This window comes from Mirounga leonina, unplaced genomic scaffold, assembly GCF_011800145.1.
Source record: "Mirounga leonina isolate KUSES-001 unplaced genomic scaffold, KU_Mleo_1.0 Mir_129, whole genome shotgun sequence".
Taxonomy (NCBI): Eukaryota; Metazoa; Chordata; class Mammalia; order Carnivora; family Phocidae; genus Mirounga; species Mirounga leonina.
In genome coordinates this window covers 22,521,439-22,533,716 of record NW_023270323.1, presented here as the reverse complement: position 1 = coordinate 22,533,716, position 12,278 = coordinate 22,521,439, and the positions used below count along the sequence as shown (strand labels likewise).

The 12,278-nt window shown below is 36.2% G+C and overlaps 1 protein-coding gene across 4 annotated transcripts in view; it reads left to right on the top strand.

Annotated features, from left to right (window-relative positions):
- The window catches only part of MTHFD2L (methylenetetrahydrofolate dehydrogenase (NADP+ dependent) 2 like), a 132,240-nt gene that overhangs the window by 19,959 nt on the left and 100,003 nt on the right, over positions 1–12,278 (top strand). The gene's annotated exons all lie outside the window — the stretch shown is intronic.

The window sequence follows — 12,278 nt, the reverse complement described above, 5'->3', positions numbered from 1 at the left end:
GGCAATCTTCTTGTGTTTTGCAGTTTTTTAAATTTCTCCCACCTGTATTTGTACTGAATTCAAATAGTTGTAAAAAATGTCACAAATTTATAAATTTACAAATCTAAAACATTAGATTAAGTTTGTCTTAAAAATTAAGTTCCTATCTATAGAAATTTTACCTTTTTAGGGCAACCTTTCTCATTTGGCGAATTTATTAGAAAATTGCCACTAGATGGCACTGTTGATCTGTCTGTACTACAATTGCTTAGTCCTGTGTTCATTTTAGACAGAGACGCATAGAGGCAAAGGGGCTGTGGTAATAAATATCTGGATGCTCTAAGAAAAGACAGTTCTCTATCTTGCTGAAAAGCCACTAATATACAAAATAATACTGGATAAAAGTTATTACATTAAGGATTTTTTTATGTTTCAGGCACTTTACATTTATTACTTCATTGAATCCTCACAGTAATCCTCGGGGGTTGGAGCTATTTATGTACATTTTACTAATGAAGGATTTGAGGCACAGAGTAGTTAAGTAAAACTTCCCTTAAGGTCACTGGAGCTGGTAAGTAATTGGGCTGGTCTGTGAATCTAGGAAGACTGGTTCCTCATGCCGTTACTTTTAACTATTATGTTACCCCTCACCAGCACATCAGTGTTAGCTAGTGAATAATATATCATACTGTGTGGCAAGTATTCCTTTATATGGATGGTTTTATCTAATCCTCAAGGCAGTCTTATGGGTAGGGATTATCTTCTTTGTTTTATATATGAGGAGACTCGTCTACATTACTTACCTACTTAATCTACATTATACTGGGACATGGTTTGTTGATTGATAGAAAAAGTTGGTTATCATAAAACAATGCATATTTACCTTAAATATTGTATTATAACATAAATCATTTAAATATTCATTCATCAATCTTTTGATGGGGTCCACAGCTCTTTGGAACCTACTGATTAGAATTTTGAATCATCTTCTGGCATTAATAATACCTGTGATTCATTGCCTCTCATTTTCAGTTTGAGATGAAACTATCTCAGTAAAAATTCATATTGATTTTTAAAATATCTCCCAATCTGGGGCACCTGGGTGGCTCAGTCAGTTAAGCATCCAACTCTTGATTTTGACTCAGGTCATGATCTCAGGGTTGTGAGATTGAGCCCTGCTTCGGGCTCTGCACTCAGTGTGGAGTCTGCTTGGGATTCTCTCCCTCTCCCTCTTCCCCTCTGCCTGTTTGTGCTCTCTAAATAAATAAATAGTTAGATAGATAGATAGATAGATAAAATATTTAAAAAAAAATCTCCCAATCTTCATGATTGTCTTGTCCGTATCTAAATCCTTACTAACTCATTTTAGTTCTCAAGAGTCTTTCCAAAACATTCAGTTTAGTTTTTATAGAAATAGCAACTGTTTTCTTCTCACACTCCATTGTTATTATTATATTTTATTGTATTTTATTTATTATATAGTTTGTTTATACCATTTTTAATTAAATTACATATTTACTGGGAAAGAACTAGCAAAAACAGTTTAAGAAATACATACAATTATCTCTTGAGTATCATGAAAGTCAACTGGTATGAGCAGTAGTTTTTTTAACTGCTTTCTGGTTTTTCAGCAAGCCCTGAGCATCAGCTTCCATGTTTTACAGAAGAAATGGAACTCCTTTATTCATTTTGGTAGGTTGACTATGTGGGAGTAGGTTGAGATAACCCCTCCCATCCAGGTCTTAATAAGATGGTTACAATGAATCAGTGAAACAATGAGCAAATGAGCAAATGAGATGATTCTAGTTGATCACACCTCCACTTGTCTATCATTCGGTTAAAAATTTGGATTCCAAATTATGTCATGATTAGAAATGGGAGATTATTTTTCACAATTAGGGCAATATCTTGAGTAAAAGAAATTCTGATTTAGAATTATAATTCTGATGTTGCAGGACAAGTTTGCATAGGATTAATCAAAGTATACAGACAGCTTCCATGCATCTCATTTGGATAAAAACCAAGGAAATGAGATAGAATTCTGCCCTATTTGGTGGTAATGAGCCTGTCTCAGGCCAGACCCCCTTTTATGTTCAGAAGCTGTGCAACTTTGGTCGGGATTGGAAGCATTCAGGATACAATTGTGTGTCCTCAGTCATGCGGCCTGGCTGTTTTTCCTGAAGCTGATCCACAAACTACAGAGAAATAAAAACAACCACATGTGATGCTTCCCTGCTCCTATCTTGACTGTATATGGTCTGTCAGCATCAGTAAGTGGTCATTTTGTCAAGGCCAGAAAGATGTCTGCTATTCATGTTCTATATATTTTTTCTCCTAATCAGGTATTATTTGCTTTTAGCTTTTATTGAGTTATATCTATTGAAGTGATATTATATTAAAAGTTATGTCATTTGTAGAGTATGTATCAATATGTAATGTGAAAAAAAGGGTGAAATAATGAGCTTTAAAAATTGAGAGCCATTCTTTTCTAACTAAAACAATGAAAGAGAAATTAAAATATCTAGAAGCTTAAAGTACCCTGGAAATTTGCTATAAATATTTGTTATAGTAGGGGATTCGGTACAGGAGAAGTTTGGTTTCAGTGGATTTCAATTATATGAACTGTATGAAAGCATTCAGATGTAACCCTATAAAACAGCAAGCACTAAATGATATTTTAATGTGGTGTTTTACTATTGCTTTATGACAACTTCTATTACTGGTATCCATAATTGCAAGTATTTACCATTTACTATTGACAGGCACTGTTCTAACGTGCTTTCTATGTAGTAAATCATTTAACACTCACAACAACTCTTACCAGAAGGTGCTATTTTTTTCAATCTATGGTGTATAGTTAAGGATATTAAATGAACTGAGAAACTTGTGTAAGGTCAGGGAGGTAGTGAGTAGCAGAGCAATGCTAGGAGAAGCAATGATACTGTCCTTTCAACCATAATCACCGTCCTACAACAGAGACTGTAAGGCAGGTGCCAAGAGAGATCCTTGCTCATCTCCTCATGTTTTCTTGCTTTCTAAAGTCTACTTTTCATCTGTTCTAAAACAAAATTATTAGGTAGAAAACTTATTCCATCTTATCTATCTTTTTCTAAAATAGTTTTCCAAATGCTTCCCTTTAATTATCAAGGTTGAAGTCTTTGAATATTAACATCTTCCAATTTATGTAAGGGGATTAAATAGAGAAATTAGACTGAAATATAGGATTAAAGGATTAAATCTGGAGGGATCGAGTAAGAAGAGTTAGAGTTTACTGTGTAGATTTAACAAAGATAAGCTTTTCTAATAATTAGTAGGCATAAAAATGGGGATTTTGACCTAATTAATAAGGATATAGATATATGCATTGCCTAAAACTTAATTCTTCATTTGGACAAAAAAAATCTTGGCCATAATTGCTTTTCTTAAGAGATTATGCAATTTATGTATGCAGAATACTTATTGCTCTATTTTTTTTAATTTTTTTTTAAAGATTTTATTTATTTATTTGAGACAGAATGAGAGAGAGAGAGCACATGAGAGGGGGGAGGGTCAGAGGGAGAAGCAGACTCCCTGCCGAGCAGAGAGCCCAATGCGGGACTCGATCCAGGGACTCCAGGATCATGACCTGAGCCGAAAGCAGTCGCTTAACCAACTGAGCCACCCAGGCGCCCCTTATTGCTCTATTTTTAATGTTCTTGACAAGAGTGGGAAATTTTCATCACCCTGGACTTTTTCATGTTTAAAGAATCATTTATTCTGTTTATTTCTAACTGATTTCCAAATTTTGACCTGAGCTTTGTTATAACATCTTCCCCTCTTTCCCTAGGAAGAAAGCCCAGTTCTGTGTTTGAGGCTTCATAAAATATTCCATGTGGAATACTTTTTAGTAATATATTTCCTCCACTAGACTACTAGTTCCACCAAAGTAGGGAGAATTGCAGGTAACATTTTATTCTGAAATCCACTCTATATCATGGTAGACTTTTAGTGAATGTTACTGATGGAATGAATGAACTCTGTAGTTTCCCAGCGACTGCTTTTTTCATTTGTTTTAAATCAAAGCCCAACTTCTAGCCAGAATAATGTAAGTTCTTTTGTCCTTACAAGAAAAAGCTGAACAAACTGAAAACCAATCCGTTTCTTGACCCATCAGAGAACTGAGGTTGTAGGGCAAACCACCATCCCAGAATCTGGAGTGAGGCAAATCCAGAGAGTCACAACCAAGACCTACTCACATTGAACAGAAGCTATTGGAGCTATAAACTGATAAACTGACTCTTAAATGGAACTTTGATGAGTTTTTGGAGGCCAAAGGTATGCTAGCATAAGAATGAGAAACTCTTGGGCCCATAGTTTTGGGTGTGGCAACAAAAAAAATCACAAGGCATGACAAAAGGCAAATGAAAACAGTCTGAAGGGACAAAACAAGCATCAGAACCAGAGTCACGTATGACACAGATTTTGGAATTATTGGACGGAATTTAAAATAACTGTGATTCATATATTAAGGGCTCTAATGGAAAAAGTAGATAACAAGCAAGAACAGTTGGGCAATGAAAGCGGAAAGATGGAAACTCTCAGAAAGAATCAAAAGGAAATGCTAGAAATCAAAGCTACTCTAACAGAAATGAGGAATGCTTTGATGGGCTCAGTTGTAGACTGGACATGCCAAGGATAATATGCTTGAGAATATGCCAGGAGAAACTTCTCAAATTGAAATGCAAAGAAATAAAAAAAGAAGGAGGGGAACCCTGGAGCATCCAAGAACTGTAGCATATTTTCAAAAGGTAGAACACCCATGCAGTTGGAATACCAAGAGAAGAGAGAAACATTATTTGAAGTAATAGAGTTTTCAAGTTTGCAAAATTAATGACAGACACCAAACCACAGAGAACACCAAACAGGATAAATACCAAAAATGGTCAAAAGATTTGAACAGACACTTCACCACAGAAGAAAAAATTACATGAATAGGTACTCAACATAAGTAGTTATTAGGGAAATTCAAATGGAAACTATAATAGGATACTATTACACACCTGTTAAAATGGCTGAAATTAAAAAGACTACTGACCATACCATATATTGGTGAGAATGTGTTGCTGTTGGGAATGCAAAATGGTTCTCTTTGAAAATAGTTTGGTCATGTCTTAGAAAGTTATATGTATACCCATTATATGGTGCAGCCATTTCATGTCTACATATTTACCTAAAAGCAAAGCAAACACATATTAATATGAAGACTGTATACACACGTTCTCATAAGCTTTATTTCCTTATAATTTCTGGAGGCTAGAAATCTGAAATCAGAGTGCCAGCATGGTCAGATTTGGAGAGAGCTCTCTTCCTGGCCTTCAGACAGCCCCCTTTTTTCCTGTATCCTCACAAGGTGGAGAAAGGGAGCAAACTCTCTGGTATCTCTTTTTATAAGGGCACTGATTCCATCCTGCGGGTTCCATCCTGATGACCTCATCTAAACCTAATTACTTCCCAAAGGCCCCATCTCCAAATACTGTTATATTAGGATTTGGGGCTTCAACATATACATTTGGGGGGACACAGTTCAGTCCATAGCAAGTGGTTACTAGTGGTTGGAGGTTAGGGGACAGGTTAGGGGACAGGAAAGAGGGAGGAAAAAGGGCTTGAGGAAACTCCAGGGTGGTGAATGTGCTTATTGATTGTGGTGATGGTTTTCACAGGTATATACATATGTCAAAGCTTATCAAATTATATACTTTAAATATATGCAGTCTATTATATTCAAATATTCTTAAATAAAGCTATGGTTTAAAAAAACAGATCTTTTAGGAATACAAGTAAATGCAATAAAACTATGTAGAAAGGAAGTCAAGAGAATGATAAGCACAGGATGTAGAATGAAGTTTCCATTAGGTTGGAGCAGGGAAAGGGATGGCTTAGTGGATGTATTGTGTGCTTGAATAGAGATTACTATCAAGGCCATAACTTTTGTTTTGGGTGGTGGATTTGCATCTGCCTAGCTTATTATGAAAAATAATTAATTATTTAAAATTTGACTGTGCTTGGACCAATATTGAAATTGTGTCATAAGTCATGAATTATGATGTAACCAATTTATTTGAGGTTTACTCAAAGAAAAAGAGGCCATATTTCGAACAGAATATTTTGTTCAAATCCTTTGTGACATCATTTGAGTGTTTACATAGAAACAAAGCCATCCCGGTGATGGCGTTCTCCCACTTTAAAAAAAAAATTTTCTCTAACAGGTAACATTTTTATCAAAGAATTTTTATTCAAGGCAAACAAAGTGGATGATAATTCTCCTGCATGTGGTTATGTTAACCAAGTGGTGGCAGCACTGAGCAAGCAGGGTTTTTTTTTTTTTTTTTTTTTTTAAGGCTAATGGTTTATACTGGAAGCTGAGTAAATTACTTTGATATGATTTACATATTAGTAGGATTGGTTGGTCCCTATAGCCCCGTATGTCTTTCCCTATTTATTCCCAAGTGGAAACTATCCCAAGGTCACCAAGATCTATAGAATTACCTCTTTTTGAGCAATTGCTCTCATAAACAGGTTGTATCATGTAACTCAAGATGCCTGACTGACTACTCAAAGTATCTCAAGATCCAGAATTTCCTGGAACCACAGTGATTACTTCTTTTCCTTTTTACCTTTTTTCTTTTTCCCTTACCATGATGTCCTAATCTATTTTTTGAGTGCATTCTGCATTGATAAAGGATTTACCAAAATCAAAAGGCCCTTTGAAACATCTGACTATTTCTCTGTAGAAAGTCTTTTAAAAGATCTGTTCATATGGTTGCCTTCTGACCCTCTTTATTCATTTACCAGTTCAAACAAGATTTACCAATCTGCATATAACTCTCTGCCAGGCCCTAGGGGAACGAGGTCGTTAGGACATAGTTGAAACTAACTGTCCTTGAAAAGTTTGCAGGCAAGGTCCCCCAAACACAACATCTCTTCTTTTTCCTGTGTGTTAGAGAAGCTCATTAGGATAGACATGCTCGCTCATCTGAGGGTTCTCCTCTATAGAATGTACGCTGCTTGGAGTGCAGTATAGTACATTTGATAGAAGTCACTGAGTCTAGTGCCTAGGAAACCAAGGGTTTAATAAACCAGGATGTTTTCAGTACTCTTTCTGAAGAATAAGGCAACTTTTGGATCTCCATGTACTCTTTAGGTCACTTAAGAGAATTATGAAGGGCAAAAGCAGCAACCTTTGTGTTATGTGTAGGTCCCTACTTCCCATTAATTTGTTTTTTTCACAGCCTTTAAAATAGGTCTGCCTAGGAATGTCCTGTGCAGTTTCTGTGGCTATAGGAGAAAGAGGCTAAGGAAGGGTGGGGGGCCAGATCCAGCCCTTTCTGGCCTCGACAACACCTCCTACTCCACCTCCAAGCTCTACTAATTCTCAAATTTGGGGGTGGAGTAGCAGTGTGAGATTAGACTCACTTGCCATTCCTTTTTTGTCCCCTCACTCCTCGATGATGAAACAGCTCTTAAATGATGTTGGGCAAGTAGTAAGTGCCTGGTAAGTATTTTCTGTCTCAAAACCTTGATGTAGAACCCAAAGGGTGTCATTTAAATATTACTTACTGGCTTGAGAACTGGAGACAGCTTCCAAAAGTATCTCTCTTATTTACTCCTATAAAATAATTAACTCATTAAGAGACTATAGCTAAATAATTTGATTAGGCAGACATTTATTCCATTAGAATATAGGCTCCAGAGGGTAAAAATTTTGTCTGTTTGGTTCACTATGTATCCTAAATCTTTAGAACAATACTGGGCACATGGTAGATACCCAGTAAATATTTGTTGAGTGAATAAATGAGCACATTTTCAAGGGCCTATATTCATGTTCAGAGTGTGGACTTTAACCTATAAGCATAAAGCTTTGCCTTAAATTTCTGACTTCTCAAGTCCTGTTTGAAAAACAGACAAACATGAAACTTCTACTTCAGATTTATATTGGAAGACATAAAAATGCCAGATATATAACAATATAGATGCACAGATACTGACAAAGATTTTAATGAAAGCCACCTTTGGCTTTTCGTTTTATTTTTAAAGGATGGATATCAGAGGTTATATAGAAGGATCAGACATCTTTTCCTTATGGTGGCCTCTTCTAATTATTTCTGGTTGTCCACTGATTTTGTCTAGTTTCTTCATCCATAGGCCAGGGGTAATAGTAGTCATTTTCCAACAAATATTTATTGAGTCCCTCCTGTCCCAGGCACTGTTCTTTGTGCTAGGAATACATCAGGGAAAAAAAGACAAAAATTTCTGTCCTTATGGAGTAACAGGAGACACAGACAATAAAAAAATAAATGTAATAAATATACATTTATATTTATTAGAACTTGATGTGCTATGAGAAAAAATGTAGAGCATAGTAAAGAGGATCAAGATGTTGGGGGACAGGTGGGCGCCTGGGTGGCTCAGTTGGTTAAGCGACTGCCTTCAGCTCAGGTCATGATCCTGGAGTCCCGGGATCGAGTCCCACATCGGGCTCCCTGCTCAGCGGGGGGTCTGCTTCCTGCTCTGCCCTCTTCCCTCTCGTGCTCTCTGTCTCTCATTCTCTCTCTCTCAAATAAATAAATAAAATCTTAAAAAAAAAAAAAAGATGTTGGGGGACAGGTTGTATTTTTGTTTCTTGAACATTTTATTATGAAAAATTTCAAACATACAGGAGTTAAAAGAGTGGTACAGTGAACACCCATATAATCCCGACCAAGGTTCCATAATTGTTAGCATGTTGCTGTTTTGCCTTGTCACATATCTATCCATTTATTCATTCATCAATCCATTTTGTTTTTGAAGCATTTAAAGGTTAGAATATACAATGTATCCCTAAAACTTCAGTGTGCATATCATTAACTACAGATCAATATGTATGTTTTTAGGTGAAATTTATGTTGCATTGAAATGCACACATCTTAAGCCTATTATTACATAAGTTTTGAACAATGTAAACTCTCATGTAACTTAAACCCCTATCAGAATGAGTGGTTTTTGTTTGTTTGTTTGTTTGTTTGTTTGTTTTAAATCAATTGAGAGGGTTTTTTTTCATGTTCCCTCCCAGTCAATCCCTGTCCCTACCTTCATCCTCATCCTCAGGGAACCATTGATCTGGTTGTTTTTGTTTCTGTTTTCTGCATGCATATTGCCCATTTGAATACCTTCCTTTGTAAAATGCCTGCTTATATATTTAGCTCATTTTTAAAAACTGAATTATTTGTCTTTTTAAGATTTAGTTTTGAGAGTCCTTTATATAGCTAGATACAAGTTCTTCGTCAGATATGTGTTTTGCAAATATTTTCTCCCAGTCTTTGGCTTGGTATCCATTTTGTTAATGGTGTTTTTTGATGGGCATAAGATTTTAATGTTTCTGAAGTCTAATTGATCAGTATTTTTCTTTTGTGCTTTATGTTTTATATTCTAAGAAAACTTTGCCTGTAGCTAGCACACAAATTAAAGTTTTCACCCAGAAATTATTCAGTTTTAGCTTTATGTTTAGATTTATAATCCATTTGTAGTTAAATTTTCTGCATGCTATAGAGATTATTGTTCACTTCCCCTCCCCATGGCTATCAAGTTGTTCAAGTACTTTCTGTTGAAAAGATTTTCCTTTCTCGATTGAACTGCTTTGGCGTTTTTGTAAAATACCAGATGACTGTATAAATGTGAATCTAAAGCTGGGCTCTTTATTCTGTTCCATTGATGTGTTTGTCTATCCCTACACCAGAACCTCACTGTCTTGATCACTGTCACTGAATAGCAAGTCTTGAAGTCAGGTATTGTGAGTCCTCTAACTTCACTCACTTTCAAGATTGCTTTGGATATTCCTGTGCCTGGTGATACAAATTTTAGAATCAGTCAGCCTCTACTAAAAAACCTCAAAAAATTATGATTGAGATGATATTGAACATATAGATCAATTGGGAAGAACTGACATCATAACACTATTGAATCTTCCAGTCCATGAACACAGCATACCTTTCATTTATTTAGGTCAGCTGTCAGCAGTGTTTTCTAGTTCTCATTATAGAGGTCACCCTCAAACTTTAAAAATTAATCCTAAGTGTTTTATGATTGGTAAACTATTATAAGATGTATTTTTAACATTTCATTTTCAAGTAGTCACTGCTTGTGTATGGAAATACAATTGATTTTTTTTTAAAGATTTTATTTATTTATTTCTCAGAGAGAGAGAGACAGGGTACAAGCGGGGGGAGCAGCAGAGGGAGAAGTAGGCTCCCTGCTTAGCGAGGAGCGTGATGTGGGGCTCGATCCCAGGACTCTGAGATCATGACCTGAGCTGAAGGCAGATGATTAACTGACTGAGCCACCCAGGTGTCCCAACAATTGATTATTTGTATTGATTTTGACTTTGTACTCTGTGGTCTTGCAAAATCCACTTTATTATTCTTTTGTTGTTTTGTAAATTCTTTAGGATGTTCTGTGTAAATAACGATGCCATCTGTGACTAGTGCATTTCAGTTCTTCCTTTCTGATCTTAGGCCTCTTTTTTCTTTTCCTTGTATTATCGCATTAGCTAGGATCTCCAGTAAAACACTGGATAGGAATGGTGGGAGTGGAAACCCTTGTCTTCTTTTCCTAGGGAAAAAGATTCAGTATTTCATTATTAAGTACGTTAGCTGTGAGTTTTTGTTTGTTTGTTTGTTTTAAGATTTATTTGAGAGAGAGCAAGAAAGAGAGAGAGCAGGGGAGGGACAGAGGGAGAGGGAGGAGGAGACTCCCCACTGAGCAGGGAGCAGGACTCCATCCCAGGACTCTGGCATCATGACCTGAGCCAAAGGCAGATGCTTAACTGACTGAGCCACCCAAACGCCCTATAAGTTTTTTTGTAAGTGCTTATCATATTGAGGACTTTAAGCTTTGCTTTGCCTTTGCTGAACCACAGGTGCAATCTCTGTGTAGTTCTCTGAGCCTTGGATGAGCTTCTTGGAGTTTTTCTCATGTGTGTGTTGTTCAGGGATCAGAGAATTGGGCAGAATTTATAAATACACTTTGAATCTCCACTCTGTGGCTTTCTCCTTTTCTGGATATATCCCTTCAATTTTCAGCTGCTGTGGTAACCTCAAACTTTGTGCCTTGATTCCTTAAGCAAGTAGGACTGCAGATGTCTATCCAAGTTCTCGCTGTCCTGTGTCTAGGAAAGCCTCCAAAATGAGAAACTCTTTGAGTAACCTTCCTGTCTTTCAGATGTCCACTCTCCTCCAAATCTGTCAGTGTCTAGTGATTCTCCAATGTTTTCCAGACAGCTTTTTTAAATAGTAGTTATTTAAAAAAATTTTTTATTGAGGTATAATTGTCATATAACATTGTGTTAGTTTCAGGTGTATAACACAGTGCTTCGGTATCTGCATATGATCACCACAGTAAGTCTAGTGAACATGTCACCATACATAGTTACAAATTTTTTTTTCTTGTGATAAGAACTTTCAAGATCCATTCTCTTAGCAATTTTCAAATATGCAACACAATGTCATTAACTATAATCATCAAGCTGTATATTACATCAGTAATGTACGTTACAACTATAGGTCATTGTTTTTTATGTATGTTTTCCAGTGTTTACAGTTATTGTCTGTGAGAAGTTTGTCCCATATAAACTACTTCATGATGATCAGAAATGGAACCTACTTTAAATAATGTGGTCAGAATAGTCCTTACAGATAATGTAGGATTTAAGCAAAGATTTGAAAAAAGAGAGGGAAAAAGCTGAAATGACTGTTTGTTTTAAAGTCCCCAGGCAGACAGAAGAACTATAGCCAATTTGGGAAATGCCTGATATGTTTGAAGGACAGCAAGAAGAGCAGAATGATGCCAATTAGAATAAGATGAGGGAAAAGTAACCAGTGATGAGATCAGACAGATAGCTAGAGTTCTGGAGCAGTACAGATCATGTAGGGTCTTGTTTGCCATTGTAAGGAAATAGGAAGCATTGCAGGGTTTTGAAGAGAAGACTTTTGTGATGTAAAATGCATTTCAAAAGTATAACCCCATTGCTATTTTGTAAATAGATTGTATGGATGCAAATATACGGATGCAAATGTAAAAGCAGGGAATTAACTAGGAGGCTGTTGTAAGAATTCATAGGCAAGATAATGGCCACTCAAACCAGACTAGTATCAATGGACACGGTGAGACTATTGAAGTACTAGATCTATTATAAAAGGAAATTCAACAGATTTTCCAGTGGAGTGGATGTTGGGTGTGAGTCAGAATGGCTCCATACTTTTTTGGCAAGCAGCTCAGAAGGATGGAAT